The sequence below is a fragment of the Daphnia magna genome, linkage group LG1 (assembly GCF_020631705.1).
Source record: "Daphnia magna isolate NIES linkage group LG1, ASM2063170v1.1, whole genome shotgun sequence".
Taxonomy (NCBI): domain Eukaryota; kingdom Metazoa; phylum Arthropoda; class Branchiopoda; order Diplostraca; family Daphniidae; genus Daphnia; species Daphnia magna.
Window position 1 is genome coordinate 4,534,820 of NC_059182.1, and position 15,604 is coordinate 4,550,423.

General features: G+C 38.5%; 3 long non-coding RNA genes and 1 pseudogene across 4 annotated transcripts; 1 reads left to right on the plus strand and 3 right to left on the minus strand.

The window, feature by feature from the left end:
• Window positions 1-51: 51 nt before the first annotated feature.
• LOC116933322 lies at window positions 52-4,165 on the minus strand (annotated as a pseudogene).
• Window positions 4,166-4,562: 397 nt separating this feature from the next.
• On the plus strand, window positions 4,563-7,051 carry LOC116922483. Its single transcript, XR_006642636.1, has 6 exons — window positions 4,563-5,310; window positions 5,366-5,573; window positions 5,661-5,951; window positions 6,013-6,241; window positions 6,303-6,500; window positions 6,566-7,051. It is a non-coding gene; the product is annotated as an uncharacterized LOC116922483 (long non-coding RNA).
• Window positions 7,052-8,053: 1,002 nt separating this feature from the next.
• LOC116934504 lies at window positions 8,054-9,961 on the minus strand. 2 transcript variants are annotated; one of them, XR_004400748.2, is made up of 4 exons: window positions 9,660-9,961; window positions 9,511-9,596; window positions 8,646-8,734; window positions 8,054-8,573 (listed from the first exon to the last, which is right to left on the minus strand). It is a non-coding gene; the product is annotated as an uncharacterized LOC116934504 (long non-coding RNA). The 2 variants fall into 2 exon arrangements; XR_006642633.1 differs by lacking the exon at window positions 9,511-9,596 and having other exon boundaries at window positions 9,660-9,941.
• A 930-nt stretch (window positions 9,962-10,891) lies between these two features.
• Window positions 10,892-11,814, minus strand: LOC123470794. The gene is made up of 2 exons (XR_006644630.1): window positions 11,420-11,814; window positions 10,892-11,344 (listed from the first exon to the last, which is right to left on the minus strand). It is a non-coding gene; the product is annotated as an uncharacterized LOC123470794 (long non-coding RNA).
• Window positions 11,815-15,604: the final 3,790 nt, after the last annotated feature.

A 15,604-nucleotide genomic window follows, 5' to 3' on the forward strand; every position in this document is an offset into this window, starting at 1 on the left:
GGTTCTACTAGTATCTGTCTGGATGCAGCTAGACTGCGCAAGGCCCTTTCAATGGTTCGTCTGCTCACGAACTGCCGCGTATGCGTGAATGAAAATGCCATGAGGAATTACAGTTATATACTTTTATTACCCTCCACTTATCCATGTATTGGTATTCTTCATAGATTAATCAACAAGTATCATCAATCCATCCCCCTGAAAAGTGAAGAACACCTCTGGGTTTTAAGAATAAAGATTGGGTGCCACTGCTAAACGCCACCTGCCAGTTCCAAGCACACATTCATTGGGCAAAGCAAAGGAAAGAGTCCATTCTTAAAACCGTCATCTGACACTTCAATAAGCAGTACCTTTTCCGCTTACCAAAGACGTCATAGCTGTTCTTCACTTTTACAAGCCTACGTACCCTTTCCTACAGTCATACTTTATGGTACCACCCTTAATAGATCTTAACAATTTGCGAACATGTACCATATTTTCTGAATTTTTAATTTCAGAAAATGGCATAAGCCATTTTGAATAGCCTTCTGAGAGCAACAACAACCCACCTAGCTGCACATTAAGAATGTTTAATTTGTTCGACGAAAACCAAATGCACCCATTATTTCCGACAAGTGTGCATGTATATTAAGGAATACTCAACAAGTCATCACGTGAAATTTTCCTAAGAAGCGAGTTTAAGAGATTTTCACGAGAAGCTGAATTAAATAAGCTGATTAATTTATCAATTTCAAAAGTCTATACTGAATCCACTATTATAATATATCCCATCTAAATCTGGTCAGTGATACAATTCCGCATCTGCGCCCTGTAAAGAGTGGCGGAGATCATTTACCTGAAATTCGTAAATCAAAACATTCCCACTCCTTTGTCCAGGGTGGTTTCGCCGCCAGATCATACAAGACCCTGAAAATTCCTGGAACAGTTAAGACGGCTTCAACCATCTTGTCTACAACCTAATAAGCTGTATCCATGTTTACAGCAAGATTTTTTTAAAAATGTACCCACTTTTTACGTACCTCTTGGGGCAAATACGTATAAGGAATTGCAGGAAGTCCAGTCATAAAATCCTGTGAAAATAATGATCGTAAAACGACTGATCACTGGCATGATGGAATGCGTTGACTCGAATCACGATCAAAGTGAAAGGGATCAAGACGATTGGCATCTGCGCTAGCTTCTTATAGCCACACGAATCCCGTAACATTTTATTTGACAAATAATCCGCTTCCCTCAAGATTGCCAAAATGTTACTCGTTAAGTAGGTAGGTGTTATGTCTGTCACCGATTCACGCACAGCCTTTCCGAATATGTAGCAAACACGATTGACATATGGCACACGCTCTGTATTCAGCGGGCGTAGGTGGCTAGATCATTCCAGTTTGGTTGTTTCTGATCACAGCTCAGTTGTACGCAATAGCTATAAGTTCGGCAATCTCCCTGCAAGGAAGAGAACCATCTTTATAAAATTCCACCAACAAAACGTCTAAATTGCGAAGCTCTTGTACCTTAACACCGACAATGCGAATAGGCGTAGCAACATACTGGTTGCGTCTGGACAGTTTCTCTAGAATATGACGCTCTTCTTCGACGTCGCGATTTCAATCCAATTTTGCAGGTCATGTTCCTTATCTGCCATGGTAGCATAATCGACCATCAAACGAATCAGCACTGGCGTCTCAACGAAATCAGCTTCCATAAACAGTTCTTCGGCATAAATGATTCGAATTGACAAACCAGGACCAGGAAACGGGTGACGTTCCAGTAAGTCTGTGGACAGACCCAGCTCACGACCTAAGACCTTACTTCATCTTTAAGGAAGACTGTTGGGAAAAATTGCGAAAAGAGTAAAGAACTTAATGGAATGCTACAACGCAATTTCCTATAAGAGGTTCTACTACACGACCGTAAATGCGCAACTAACGAACCATTTCGGAATCGTTATGATGAGTCTTTATGTCATCAGCTCGCGAAGAATCCATATGCGAAGCGGCCCCAATTAAATCCGGTCTCAAAGAAACTGTAATATTTTCATATATGATGACATTGAATATTAGGCAATATAATACATGCAACAACAATAAAGAGAAGTTTGATACCTTGTCCGAGAAGTAGATTATCCCAAGGGACATTTAAATCGTTAGCCGTTCTATCTACCACTTTGACAAACATATCGCCAATAATTCGACGTTTTTCTTCTGGATTTACAGTCCGACACAACGACAGAGTTTGGCGACCATGCACGTTGGTGGAAGCATCGTAGAAAGTCAATCTTGCTTTAGCAACCAAAATAATTCGAAACATCAAATATGATCGCTGGTATGACAATAGAAACGAGAAACCACTGTCTGGAAAAGAACTAGGTCATAGAACAAGAATTATAAACCATAGAATTTGAGATGTGACAGGACGACGTATCAATTAATCTCGTATCAAATTTTGGCCAATTACAAGATTCTGAACGGTCCAGAAAAGTATCTCAAACCGAGTTGCTGTAAGCTAGTGACGACTTGCTCGGATTCCTCTTTACGCAGAAAACCTTTATCGATATGGATGTCATGCACTCGCGACGAGTCGTCACACTGTAGAAGTGCTTTATGGAGAAGGGCAGCACAAACGGCGGAATCGAATCCGAAAGGATTACCTAAGCGAGTATAATTCTTTGATGATTCTCTCCCACCATTTTTAAATCATTCTTCTTCTTTTAGCCTTTAGTTTTACACGCACTAAAGAGTTAAAGAAAATAATATCAGTCCAGGGGAAACGGGGCCACAGAAAACAAGGGGGTCCAGATAAGCACTTCAATGATTTTGTAAAAATACCATAACATGTGCGATAGTAAAAGGATCCGGAACTCTTCGGTTGCCCTTCCAACGAACATGTACTTGTTTATACCAAAACTCCATCAATATCCTCTTCGAATCCATTAAGATTGCGAATCTACATTAAAGAAATAAAGTACATTAATCTCAGTATAGTATTCTTGCTGATACACTTACTGAAAAAAGCGAAACCCTATTGTCATATCTCTCGCGAATTACTACCACGACATTGCGATTATTCTACCATACAGAAACAGAACATGAATGAGTAACAAATTCTTTATGATAAACTCATTTAAAATAGTAAAACATTTTGAATTGATTAATCAATTGTGATCCAATTCTCCCACTCAAGATAATCTTTCCACAAATAAAACCAATGGAAGTCGGTAAGATACCTTGAAGACATAAATAATAGAAGTAAATGATGCACAATGTAGAAATAAACAATTTAGCTAACATCAACATGTCATAGAGCTGCATGTGTAAGCCAAACCAAAAATACTGTTGGTTTGTCATTTCAAGCTTGTTTATACAAACCCATCATTGTGCAGTTCTGCATGAAGGACAGAAATTTCCATAATTTCAATTACAATATTTTCTGAGGGATTGGTGTATTTAAGAAATGCATCATAACACTGCTGATATGGACCATACCTGAAGAAATGCAAACACTGTGAGACATATGATCACAAACAAAAACTAAAAGAAATAATGGGCAAATATACTGTACCATTCAAATGATGCAAAGTGACAATCCACTGACAAGCAGTTAAGTATACCAGGAAAATGGTAAAGTTCTGTCAAAAAGAGGAATCCTTCCAGTTGGCCTGAAAACATGGCAAATTTCAATCATGATAAAGAAAAACCTCGGATATTAATTTTCAAATAATAACAATAAAACTTTAACATACAATAAGCATAGATAAACTCGAAACCATTCTTAGGAATGAATGTGTTGTTTTCCACTGACTAATTCCATTGCTGACTATTTGTTGTTGCCCGTTTGGTTGACTTAGTCACATGCGACTGATTCCATTGTTGGACATAACAGATAGTTGAAGGGCATACTACTGCTGAAACAAGAAACAACACAAAATCAAATAACAAATTAAAAAATCTTTAATGACTTTTAGCTCTATGGCTATGTTCTGCGATTACCACCGTGCACACGTATCTTCAAATGACCAGTCTGCGAACTAAGTGAGATACTATGGCATAACTAATTGCCTTACATACCCGAATTTATTAATACGCTTACCATTACCGACGGGGCCTCCCACATACAACGCCACATCAAGTCGCACATGCATCGACTTCCAAGTTCCAATGCACGTCGCCGCCATGCCGCCATTGACTGTACAGTAGCGATCGAAATAGGCCTAACAATCGATCGATAATTTCAATAAGTAGTGGACTACTCCTTCGTTGAAGGCGGGGTCTATTCAAATCCTTTCGTATTAGTGTCATTTTTTACCGTTAGATCGCAATGCTAATTAGCTATTTATTTGCTACATAAACGATTTACGGAACGCCAAATTACCCTCTAAAATTTCAGCACCTCGGCTAGGGCCATTTTTTTTTTTCGCAGAAAACAATCACCATCCAACGCCATCTAGCGGCCATGATACGCACCTTTTTGAAATCCCACCCACTGGAGGAGGAGCTGAATCACTATCGATTCCTATAACCCTTTCCAACAATTAATATCGATTTTATCGTGCCAGTGGCAGATACAGGTGAATGTCTCTGTGACAATAAATTTGTTTTTGTTTTCTTAACGTTCATCAATTACAGGTTTTCTATACTGTTTATCTCGCTTGTTGCAAAAACATACCAATTTACCTCGCCGTTGAAATGGACGACGCTGAATTAGAGTCTCAGGTCCACAGATATTTAAATATGTTCACACATTGTTATTATTTTGCATAGTTTTTCTTGCAAATATTTTATTTATTAGATCTCGGTTTCCTGGTTCGAGAAATCGCAGATAAAGTTAATATGCCCTACAAAAGACTTTGGAAATTTATGGCAAGAAGGTGTATAAGTGTCAGAACTATGTACAGCACAATGTCTTTGGAAGTTCTTCAACTACCCGTATACCAGATCTGCACTGAGAACCAAAGGCTTGTGACCTGCGATTTCTCGAACCTGGAAACCGAGATCTAAATAAATGCTAATGCACTGCAGAATGACAATGCGAGATGGAGTTTTTACCCAAACTGGTGCACATAATCATGATGCTTAGTTTGGAGAACAAAATCGGGCAGCTGCAGTGAATGAGTGTTTAAATGTAGCACGTCCCTCGAATGGGACGGCAAGGACCAAAGAGGATTCTCGAGATGGCTCGCTCTGTGCATCTTGAAGCCAGAATTGCTTTAAGTCCAGCGCTAGAGCGAAGGATTCAGCGGGAGAAGAGAAGCAACCAGCCACTTCCACTTGTATCGATCGACGATATGATGGAGTCCATGGAATTTCACCCTGTTTTCAAGTAAAAAAATTGAACATATCATTTATGAACAAAACTAATAAATTCTTTTGTTTAGAGAAACCATCCGTGGTGACCTTTTCTTCCATGGGACTGTCCGTTCTGATGAAGACGACGACGTTCCGGAAGTTGGCTTAATTTTCGTTTCCCTTCTGCTTCTTGGTCAACTTGGAGAAGCGACTTCCATGCACCTTGATGGCACTTTTCATACGGTGCCAGCGTTGTTTTATCAACTACTGACAATTCACGTGATAGCCTATAATAAGGTAGTTATATAGTTTTTGGGTAAATTGGAAAAGTAATTTAATATACGTATTTTGGGCATTTCCATTGGCATTCGTTTTGATGACTAGAAAGACCCGTGATCTTTACACTTCGATTCGAAGATCGCTTCCCTGAAAAGCCAATCGCAATCTATGACATCGTCACCGATTTTGAACTTGCCTTGATGGGAGCAGTTTCCGATGTCATGGATGTGGAATCAAGAGGCTGTTGGTTCCATTACGGCCAGGCCATCATAAGAAAGTCAGGGATGCTGCATCTCAACCGGGACTATCGGAGGAGGGGGTGCGGTAGCCCATATTATACAGGAGATAATCGGCCTTGCCCTCTTGTTGGCAGAAAAAATCAATGAGGGATTTGAGGTAAGTTTAATTAAATAAACATAGATACATTGCAATAATATATCATACTTGCCCTCTGAAGGACATACGGCGATCCCATCGTCGTCATTTGGCTCTCGAATCTCGGGAGACTAATCAGGCAATGAATTCTTTACACACATATTGGACTGGATATTGGCTTGGCACTGTCACTCCAGAACGATTTAGCTGCCATGGAAAAGAAAATCGTACAAATTATTTCGTTGAGTCATGGCACAGATGGTTCAACAAACGCTGTGTCCATTCCCATCTCAACGTCTGGGATTTTCTCGGTAAGCCATTTCTTTTGTTTTTCTTTTATTTAAAACATTTCACCTTAATTGTGTTTATTAGATGAATTAAAAGAAGCCGAAGAGTCTGAGTCCCGTGATTTCTTAACGGCTGAGAACGGTGACCCGATTGGTCGTGGGTCAACACCAGCCCAGAGGGAAAAAAAACCGGAAAATCGCAAGAAATTCGTCCCTCCTTGAAGATGGTTATTTAACTATCCGCGAATTTCTCGAGCGGACTAGGAAAACATTTAGTGTTCCAGTATGATGATAAAATATCTATCCCTGAGTTGATATAATTATATAAATGCTTTTAACTTAATTTAGTTACCTGCTGACGACGAAGCCGTGGAAGACGAGCTCAACGCAGAGGAGGCCCCCGAAGATATACAAGGTGATGTCTCTAATGGGGATATTCCAGATATTCCTTACGGTCGCGGTCGACAACGATTCCGTGCAGGTGTGCGCCTCACTGACCGTCAACGCAGAGCAATCGAGCAGCAGCACGGCATAACCGTCGTGAAATTTTGGAAAATCTGCCTGCGCGGAATGAAACCCCCCCCCCCACCAGGCCCCCCAACTCCGGGTTCTCCTCCACCGCATCCGGTGAAACCTCCAACGCGCCCAGATACCCCACTATTTTCTCTTTGTCCGGTAACCCCGGTGGTGTCCCCGTTTCGCCCAGAGGCCCCAGAAATACCTCCGGCCCCGGTTACTCCGGACACCAATTCACCCGCTGACTCCGAAAACTTATTTTCGCTCGATGACTCGATGGCATAAGAACCAGGGGCTGGTGTTGGGGCGGGGCTAGTGTCGGGGTAGGGGTGGGGGCTTGTGTCGGGGGGTCCAATGTCGCATTCCCGCTAGCGATAAGAGTTATCTATTAAAAAATCGATCAAACGACGTTCTGTACTTGGAATTCTTTAAAAATTGTACGTTACGATCAAATATTAACGCTTAATGCGGAAATGATATTAGTTTTCTCATCAAGCCAGCTGTTTTTAAAATAAATTGAACCAACGCATTGCTGGCGCGCCAGCACACCATCTTCTTTTTCTTCGTTTATTATAAAAACTGTAAGCTTCACAATAAAAAGAACTTGGGTATCATGATTAAGGTTTAATTACGAATCGAAATCATGTTTCTTTTACCAAATCTAAAATTTAGCAAAAAATTAAAAAGTGGGAAGGCTATACCCTTCTTATTTTCGTCAAAATCTAAAAAAATCGACACCTTTTATAATGCAATGAAAACACACAGGTTATACTCAAAATTTAACGCTGATTCCGGCTACAATATCAGTTTTCCCGTTAATTATATAATTTTTGAATAAAACGCAAGCGCAGTAGTTATATCGCAAATGCTTTTTAAAATTGCAATTACTCAAAAGTAGAAGTCCCACATGGAAAGTAAGTGCATTTTTGTGATGCTCGTTGAACTTTGAATCTAATGATGTATAATGTGGCGGGTGAGATTGGAAGAGTGATTATCTCCTCGCAGAGATGAGTCACCCATAAGGAGAAGTCCGCCCTAAGGAAGATACGGAGATATGCAGTACGGAAGGGGAGTAATTCGCGTGACGGTTTAAAATGCTGCGTTTGATTAAGTGAGAGATGAGTCTCTATTGGATGAGCTCCACGAGTTGACTTAACTCCGTTAAAGGATTTCCTGGGTTCCCTAGAGGTGTTCAGAGCTTCTCTGAGTCTAGGAAAGTTTATTCCATTTTTGGTCTTAGTTAAAATTTTTTTAGATGAGCCATCACTTGTATTTTTTCTTGTTTGTTTTCAATGTTTGTTCATTGAAATACAACATTGGTGTGTCAATAGTTTTCTATATTTTAGTGTTTTAAGAGAAAATAAAAACAGTTTTACGACGATTTACGTTTTAGATAGAAATCTTAGTTTTCTTATTTAATTGTTACCAAAACTCATTTCTTCAAATTTTCATTCACATCCATCAACTGCCATACCAGTTACCAGAGTGTCACAGCAGATCATCGACAAGGATCAGTTTAAGTTGATTCCTTGTTAATAGATCACGAGTTTGTCACGTCGGGCCAAGTACAAAATTCTTAGCGAGCAAAGAGTGAATGTAATCGACTTCGTTATGGTTCGGCATATGCAATGTTATGTACTATTATTAGTTTGAGATAATATCATATAAAATTGCCAGTATTAGAGCAAAATCCGCCCTGTAGACTACACACTTATACGTAACTGACGGAAACTGGGGACGACTTTACACGACTTTACAGGTAGGGGGATAATTAATCCTCCCTGAGGATTAATTAGGTTTGAATTGTCAAACCTGAAAAATAGATTCTCGATTGAATAGCCTGTCAATGACAGCAAAATTAACAGAATTATAATTTTTCGAAAACATACAAATGAAAATCAATATTGCCTACCTTGTTGACAGAACATTTATATCTTGCCCAACTTGTTCCTACAGCTGGACCTTGCTTCAAACATCCAGAATCAGTGATTACAGAGATCCCTAGAAGGAAAACACAAAATTATTGTAAAGGATCTGGATTTTCAAATTTTGGGCCTCATCAAAGACAAAATCAAGTTTGATTGTTGTAACTATACATCTTAAATACACAATTGTTCAATAAGCTGATCATTCTCTACTAACAAAAGACCACAATTCTTTAGTTTAAAAAGTGCATAAGAAATATTAGATCTTAGCAAGTCATGGTTAGGTAATTAATAAGAGATTCTTGAGATGAAGAAAATATGGTTTATAGCTATCAAACAGATTAGTTGACACATTTGTTGTGTTTAATATTTAAACATCTTGATGCAAACAAAAAAAGACTGAACAAAGTTAGCAAAGAAATTTTGAACTGTAAACAAATTTCTGTTTTAGTTTTCTAATAAACATTTGAATTGGACTTGGTGCTTTATGGAAGACATGAAGATTGAACATCAGATTGACTTGACTTTGAATTTTGGTGCCAAGGCTGATCAACTATGTAGATGAACAGAAGTAGGCAACAAAAAATAAATAAAATAAAATAAAATAAAACAAAAACAAAGGCTTAAAACTCATGGCCTTCAATAAATATACAGTTTCACACTCAAGGGTCATGACATGTTTTCAATGCCACCTAAGTTTTCTGCTACATCATAAAACAGTAAATTTGTTTTTCCTAACCCATGGTCTACTCACAATTATAGAGGGGAAAAAACCTTCAAACACCCATTAAAACATAATGAAAGAAAAGAAAACAATAGAGAATTATTTACAATTGTCTCCTTTATCTTCACTTGAACATTTTTGCTTCAACAGCAAGATTAACTAAACCAGAAGATCCAAGGTCCATCCAAGTATTAAATTGGGCAGCTTTTTCCCTCTAAAAAGCCGAATCGTTTCGTATGCTTACTATCTAAAAAACTGGATTCAATTGCATATTTACCGTCATTTGGCAAATTCTCTGTTGCTTCTCTTTGCTCAACACTAGCTTGACAACAGATTTTGTAATATTTTGCTATCATTAGCTCTCACTGCCACTGTTTGTTTGAATTGGACAGGAAAGATTTGAACTATTTTTTAGATCCACTGTCATATTCAGAATTTTAACGAGCAAACTTAACGTAACATTTCATTGTCAAGCGAGGACGCCACATAGAGGCAAGCCATCTAACGGTATAAAAAGCATGCTAGTACAAAATGTGAAATCAGGCTTTCTACTTAAATTAGGAAACACAATAAAAAGCTCTATAACCATACATATTTTGACGCAACTAAATGAAAAACAAAACAAAAACATTAAATGTTAGTAAATTACAGGTATTTGTGTTCCCAATCACGTCCGCCATCTATTGACAAAAAAATATATCACGAAAACCGGAATCGACGGGGCTCGTTTCAGTCACAATCTAGACAGAATCCCTATCGGGAAAATTATACACGAAGCAAAAGTGTTCAGGTGACTAAAAGTCGAGTTCTCGTGCTGCTCTAGATTTTGTCGAAATTTTCTACTGTGTGGCACTTTGCGGCTGCCTGTGTCACATTTCTTGTTTTAGGGAAGGGCGGAAGACCATGATGGGGCATTACGCGCATGTAGTAGCAGGGACTCAGCCATTCGAAAAAAGAAAAATAAAAAACACATATATATATATGTCGATTCTAAATCTACTTTCTAGTACAAAACCAGAATAAACGGTGAGAAAATGAGATTGAGAAAAAGAAACATACGAAAACAGAAAGCAAAAGTTATCGTTTCGCGATATTAAGAATCGCATATAATTACATATTGTAAGTGTATTTACATATAAAAATCCGACAGGTGACCTACATAAAAAGAGAAGCCAAAACTGTACGTATAGAACGCTATTGTGATCAGACAAAAACGGTAAAAAAATAAATAAATAAATAAAACCATAGGGCGAAGGTAAAAGTAAATTGATCACTAGACTACTATAGATTGTTTGCACCGGAGGTCGAAGTAACACCGTAGCTTTCAATGGGTGTGGATAAAAGAACAATCACAATTGGTGGGAAAGTGATCTCGATTCAACAAAGTATAGCGGCGCTCGTTTTTATACCACCGAAACAAAAAACACACATGCGTTAGCAGATCTGACCTGGCCCTGATGTTCTATCTTTCGTAAAGAGAAATTGGTTGAAAATCTTTATACATCGTCATTAAACGTCATCTATTTTATTTCCCTTTCAATTCAAACAAAACGTTTAAAAAAAAATATGTGAAAACAAGTTCTATTTAATGTAGATAGCGAATAAAAGGAAAGAAAAAAAAGTAGATCAACTAACTTCGTTGGTTGCGTCAGCAGATTGAACCGAACATTTCCCCCCCTGCCACTGAATGGCACAAACACACGTGTCGTTTTGGGTTTTTTTTTATTTTATTTTTTTCATAAAAATTTCTAGCGTTAATGCGGCCCACGCAGGTACCGCACTTGAGAAAGCGGTGCGTCAGTATATTATTAGGTTTCAATCCGGACCGAACATCTGCGTCCATCTGCGTCCAGGAGCACAGCACCACTTGTTTTATGGTGCATCGTCGACATGTTTAATGTGTGCGCTATTTAAAAAGAGCACGGAGCCGCGAAATATAGCACCAACCATTTTTTTTTCTTTCTTGGTTATATTATAGGCAAAATTTAGGTTATTCCAGAGAAACTAGGTTAAATACTATATACTAAACGGGATTACCTTTAATTTTCTCCATCCATAGCACGGTGATGACAGTTCTTGATATTTGAAATGCACAAAATATAATCTTCATTTAAGAGGGCTAAATATAATCATTAGACTATCCTTATGTTAATGTCACGAATTTGCATGTTCGCGTTTGATGTACAACTTCAACCAAACACGTGTGCAGATTGACGATGAAGTGGGTTGGAAAGTGGGGCGCTCGGTCGCATAGGGTCTATATATAGAAGAGTGTTTGAGAGGACTCGCCCTGTTTTGATTGGACACACGAAAATTGCACATTCTGTTATACCCCAAAAAGTGTTGGTTTCAAAAGAGAATACTAACGGCGAACTTTTTTTTTTTTTTTTTAAAGACCAAAAGTAGATACGGGGTGTTCCTTTTTCTTGGCTATATAGTCTAATCTGAATAGCCGAAAATAACGATTCTAACGCATGCTTTATATTCACTGACGAACCACAACGCGTGTGGGGGCATTTCCAGACCGACATCGTTTTCTTGCATCATTGTCTGGACTTTTCAGTTTTTTTTTTTTTTTTAATTTTAAAGTCAAACGCACAGTTGGTTTGCCTATAACATAATTTTTGTCATATCAATATGTTTTTCTTTTGAAATACCACCAAAGCAATTATTATGTAGCGATAATGCGCATGTCTGCGTTATACACGCCGTCTTTAATCGAAACTGTTCACGTGACGTAATACCTATATACCTCATATACACGATAATGATGCAACAAATATGCCCACTTGTATATATGGTAGGTGGAACTTAACGACGAAAGGATTGTGATAGCGTGAGTCACGTCATATTATATACCAGCAGCGATCGAAAGATGTATATTTTACCCATTTGCTTTTGAAATTTGAGTTTAGCTCTAATGTCTATTGGGCAACGGTGAAATTTCCCCATGACAAAACATCATCGATTGCAACGCTGGAATCAGCCCATGTTAGGTATCTGCACAATTGAGAAGAATGCTTTGTAAATGGGTATTTAAATGGCGACACACTTTGCTCTCGGCATTGGAAACTGGGCAGTGCGTGTACACCATACGAATGCCTATATTGTCCCACAGCCGTGTGTGTGGGTACACACTCCTCAATGCCAAGTTTGAACTTTCACTATTTCGATAGCGCATTCGCACCTTTGAACAATTGTTTATGCGAACGCTCCATACTGAAGACGATCGGCTTCCACACAAAAATTAATACAAATGGCTGTGATTATATTATTAGGTTTTTGTTCGTCTTCTCCACTTTCTCTTTCTCGTTAAGGCATCAAATAGTTATTAGATCATCCTTTTTTCTTTCTTTCTGATTTGTGTGTGTGGCCCAGCTCTCGCGTCCGGGACTTTCTCTACAAACATGTCGGTAACGAGTAGTAACAGCTAAACACAAAAGCACTAAAAATAATTAGAATGATAAAAAGGAAAAAGAAGAGAAACTCTTGAACTAGGTCGAAAACCGGAAGCCAATCTGCTTTTTTTTTTGTTTGTTTCTTTTGCGTTAATTCCAACGCAGGTGTGCTATAAACATTTATGCCAAATCCCATCGACCACGCTTCTCGCGCTATATACTATATACATATAGGCTACATCTATTATACAAGTCATTGCATAACATTTTTGCCTTCACGCAGTCACAAGGAAGCAACAGTTTAACAAACCCGTTTTTCATCTATTTGTCCACCTTGATTTTTGATTTTTTATTTCTTTCGTTGCCCTATTCTGGTTGCGACAATAATTTGCATTTTTTCGGGGGGGAGGGAGGTGGGTTAAAAATTCACATCGTCCTGGCTAATAGCCAATGAAGAATTATATATACCAACAAAACTATTTGAATTCTCCTTAAATAAAAATTGAAAAAAAAAAATCTTTGACGGTCATGTAACATTGCCAGCAGGTCTACATTAATCACGCGCATTTGCCTTTACCAGAAGTAGGCTTTTGCCTGCCTGAAAGCAGTGAAAGTCGGTACCTACGTACGCGCACGCGTGCTGATGTCTATATACCCACCTGCAACACTCCCCTCGCTACGGGAACCTACATTACACCGGTTCTGGTATAGTAATATACAATATATAGGTGTGTCATATATGTATATATGTGCCACAGTGGTTTGATCATATATACGTGCCGCATTCATGACCCGCGGAATTATTTCATGAAAACAAGACCGAAAGAAAATTCTAGTTTTCATCAGTCTGATCCGGAACGGTGGTTTTTTTTGTTGTTGAAATGGTCAAGACACAAGGTTGATTGTGTTGATACACCATCGGCTACATAATACACACAACATCGAAGACCTTGTAAATCAAATAAAAACTATATCGAAAATAGTAAGAGGGAAAGTTAGCCTTTCTGTACTATCGAACCTTCTTTTTTTCATTTTCTTCATTTAGAAATGAAATAGACAAGACGGGGTAGACACTTAAGAATGCCGACCACGACTTCTTTTTAGCCTGTTGACCATGGCTGCATTTCGAAAAGGCGATGAATTTCTCCGAGCGTCGAAAGCCTATTACGTATATAGACGCAACTCTATATAGAATGCCGCCATTATAACGGGCACACCACATCGTTACACGGGCCTCTGCTTAACCCGTTAGTATATGCATGTCTGCATTTTTGAGTGTGCTGCGCATCTCTTTTAGCGCCACAGCCACCGTCCCGTAGCGATATATAAAATAACAAAACGCAAACGCAAAAGAGAAACACACAGAGAGAGAGAGTTGACGTTAAACTGACAATTCAACCTTGGCTATTCATATAGACATATACCCCAAAGTGTGCTGTGTATGAACAATTCATGTTAAGACATATATATATAGTGGATGTGGGCTAATAGATCCGAAGATATATAAATATGCGGAGAGAGTGCTTCACTCAATTTCATTCGTTTCTTTTTTCAAATTCATACATGACAAGTGCCATCATCATTTCTAAATAGCAGGGCGAAAAGCAAGGGGTCATGGCAATCATAAACGTGAGGTGTCAATAAGAATATATGAATTGTACAAAAAAAATCAAGAGGGAAATATACAAAAAAAAAAAAAAAATAGCAGAGGTACTTAGCATATACCTATAAGCGTCATGTGAAATGTTTCTCTTTAAACCGGACCTTGTGCATTTCACATCGTTTAGTTAGATACGTCTTCTTTTCTTTTCTTTTTTTCTATATGAAATTGGCGAGACAAGAAATGGCGTCATTCGTCCTTCTGCGCAAAAAGAGCCTTCATTTTTCATGTTCAAAAAGGAAAAAAAAAACGTTTATCGTCTTTGATTTGCGCGCGGCTTCACTTGGCGTTGTTATATCGCATTGTTACATCGTCCTCAGTTTCGTTTTGTTGAAGCGGAACCATTCTTCGTCTCTAACATTTTTCTTCTTTTTATTGAGTTAAAATTCCTTCTTATTTATTTTTTTATTTTTTATTCCTCAACAATTTTCTATATATCTATATATACACATTCTCGTACATGTTACAAGTTCCGGCAAAGAAAGGCCGACTCTTGTGCATATTTTTTAATGGACGCGTTAAAAGAATGCCGACCGCAGCACATTTGACTATTGCGAAAGAACCTTGTGTCACAAGAACACATTCTTCTTCTTCATCAGCCATAATAATAATAAAACAGTATACTATACATAATAGCCTATTTGTGTTTTTGTTCTGTAGTGATGATCATTATATACCTATATATTTCTTCTCTCGAAATTAATGGTATGCGACGCTCGCAGCTCGAAAATGAAAGAACAAAATTATCGCACTCTGATGAAATGGCGGGTAGGCTGTATACTTTTAGCTAACTGTCGGGAGGGGACTTGGGTCGATTAACCTTCGTCTGTGAGAGCTGAAAATGACGTCACAAAATCCTAGCCTCGCTTGTTTGAAGTGACTTTGACCGAAAAAACAAAAAACAAAACCATTTTCTCGGATAAGTTACTAGGTGAGACCTTGTTTTTTTTTTTCTTCGGGCTGACCAACACATATTTTGAGGAGAAAACCGAATAGCAGGTAGCACTCGTCCAACTGACGACTTTCTAAAATGCATCCCTAATAATGCCGTTTTGCATGCCGAGATCGTATAGAATATCGCTGCTGCCCAATATGGCCATACCGGCGGACGGGAGTAGGTCAACGTTTTTCGTCACCCGCTTATGTGTCCCTTACTTTCTTTCT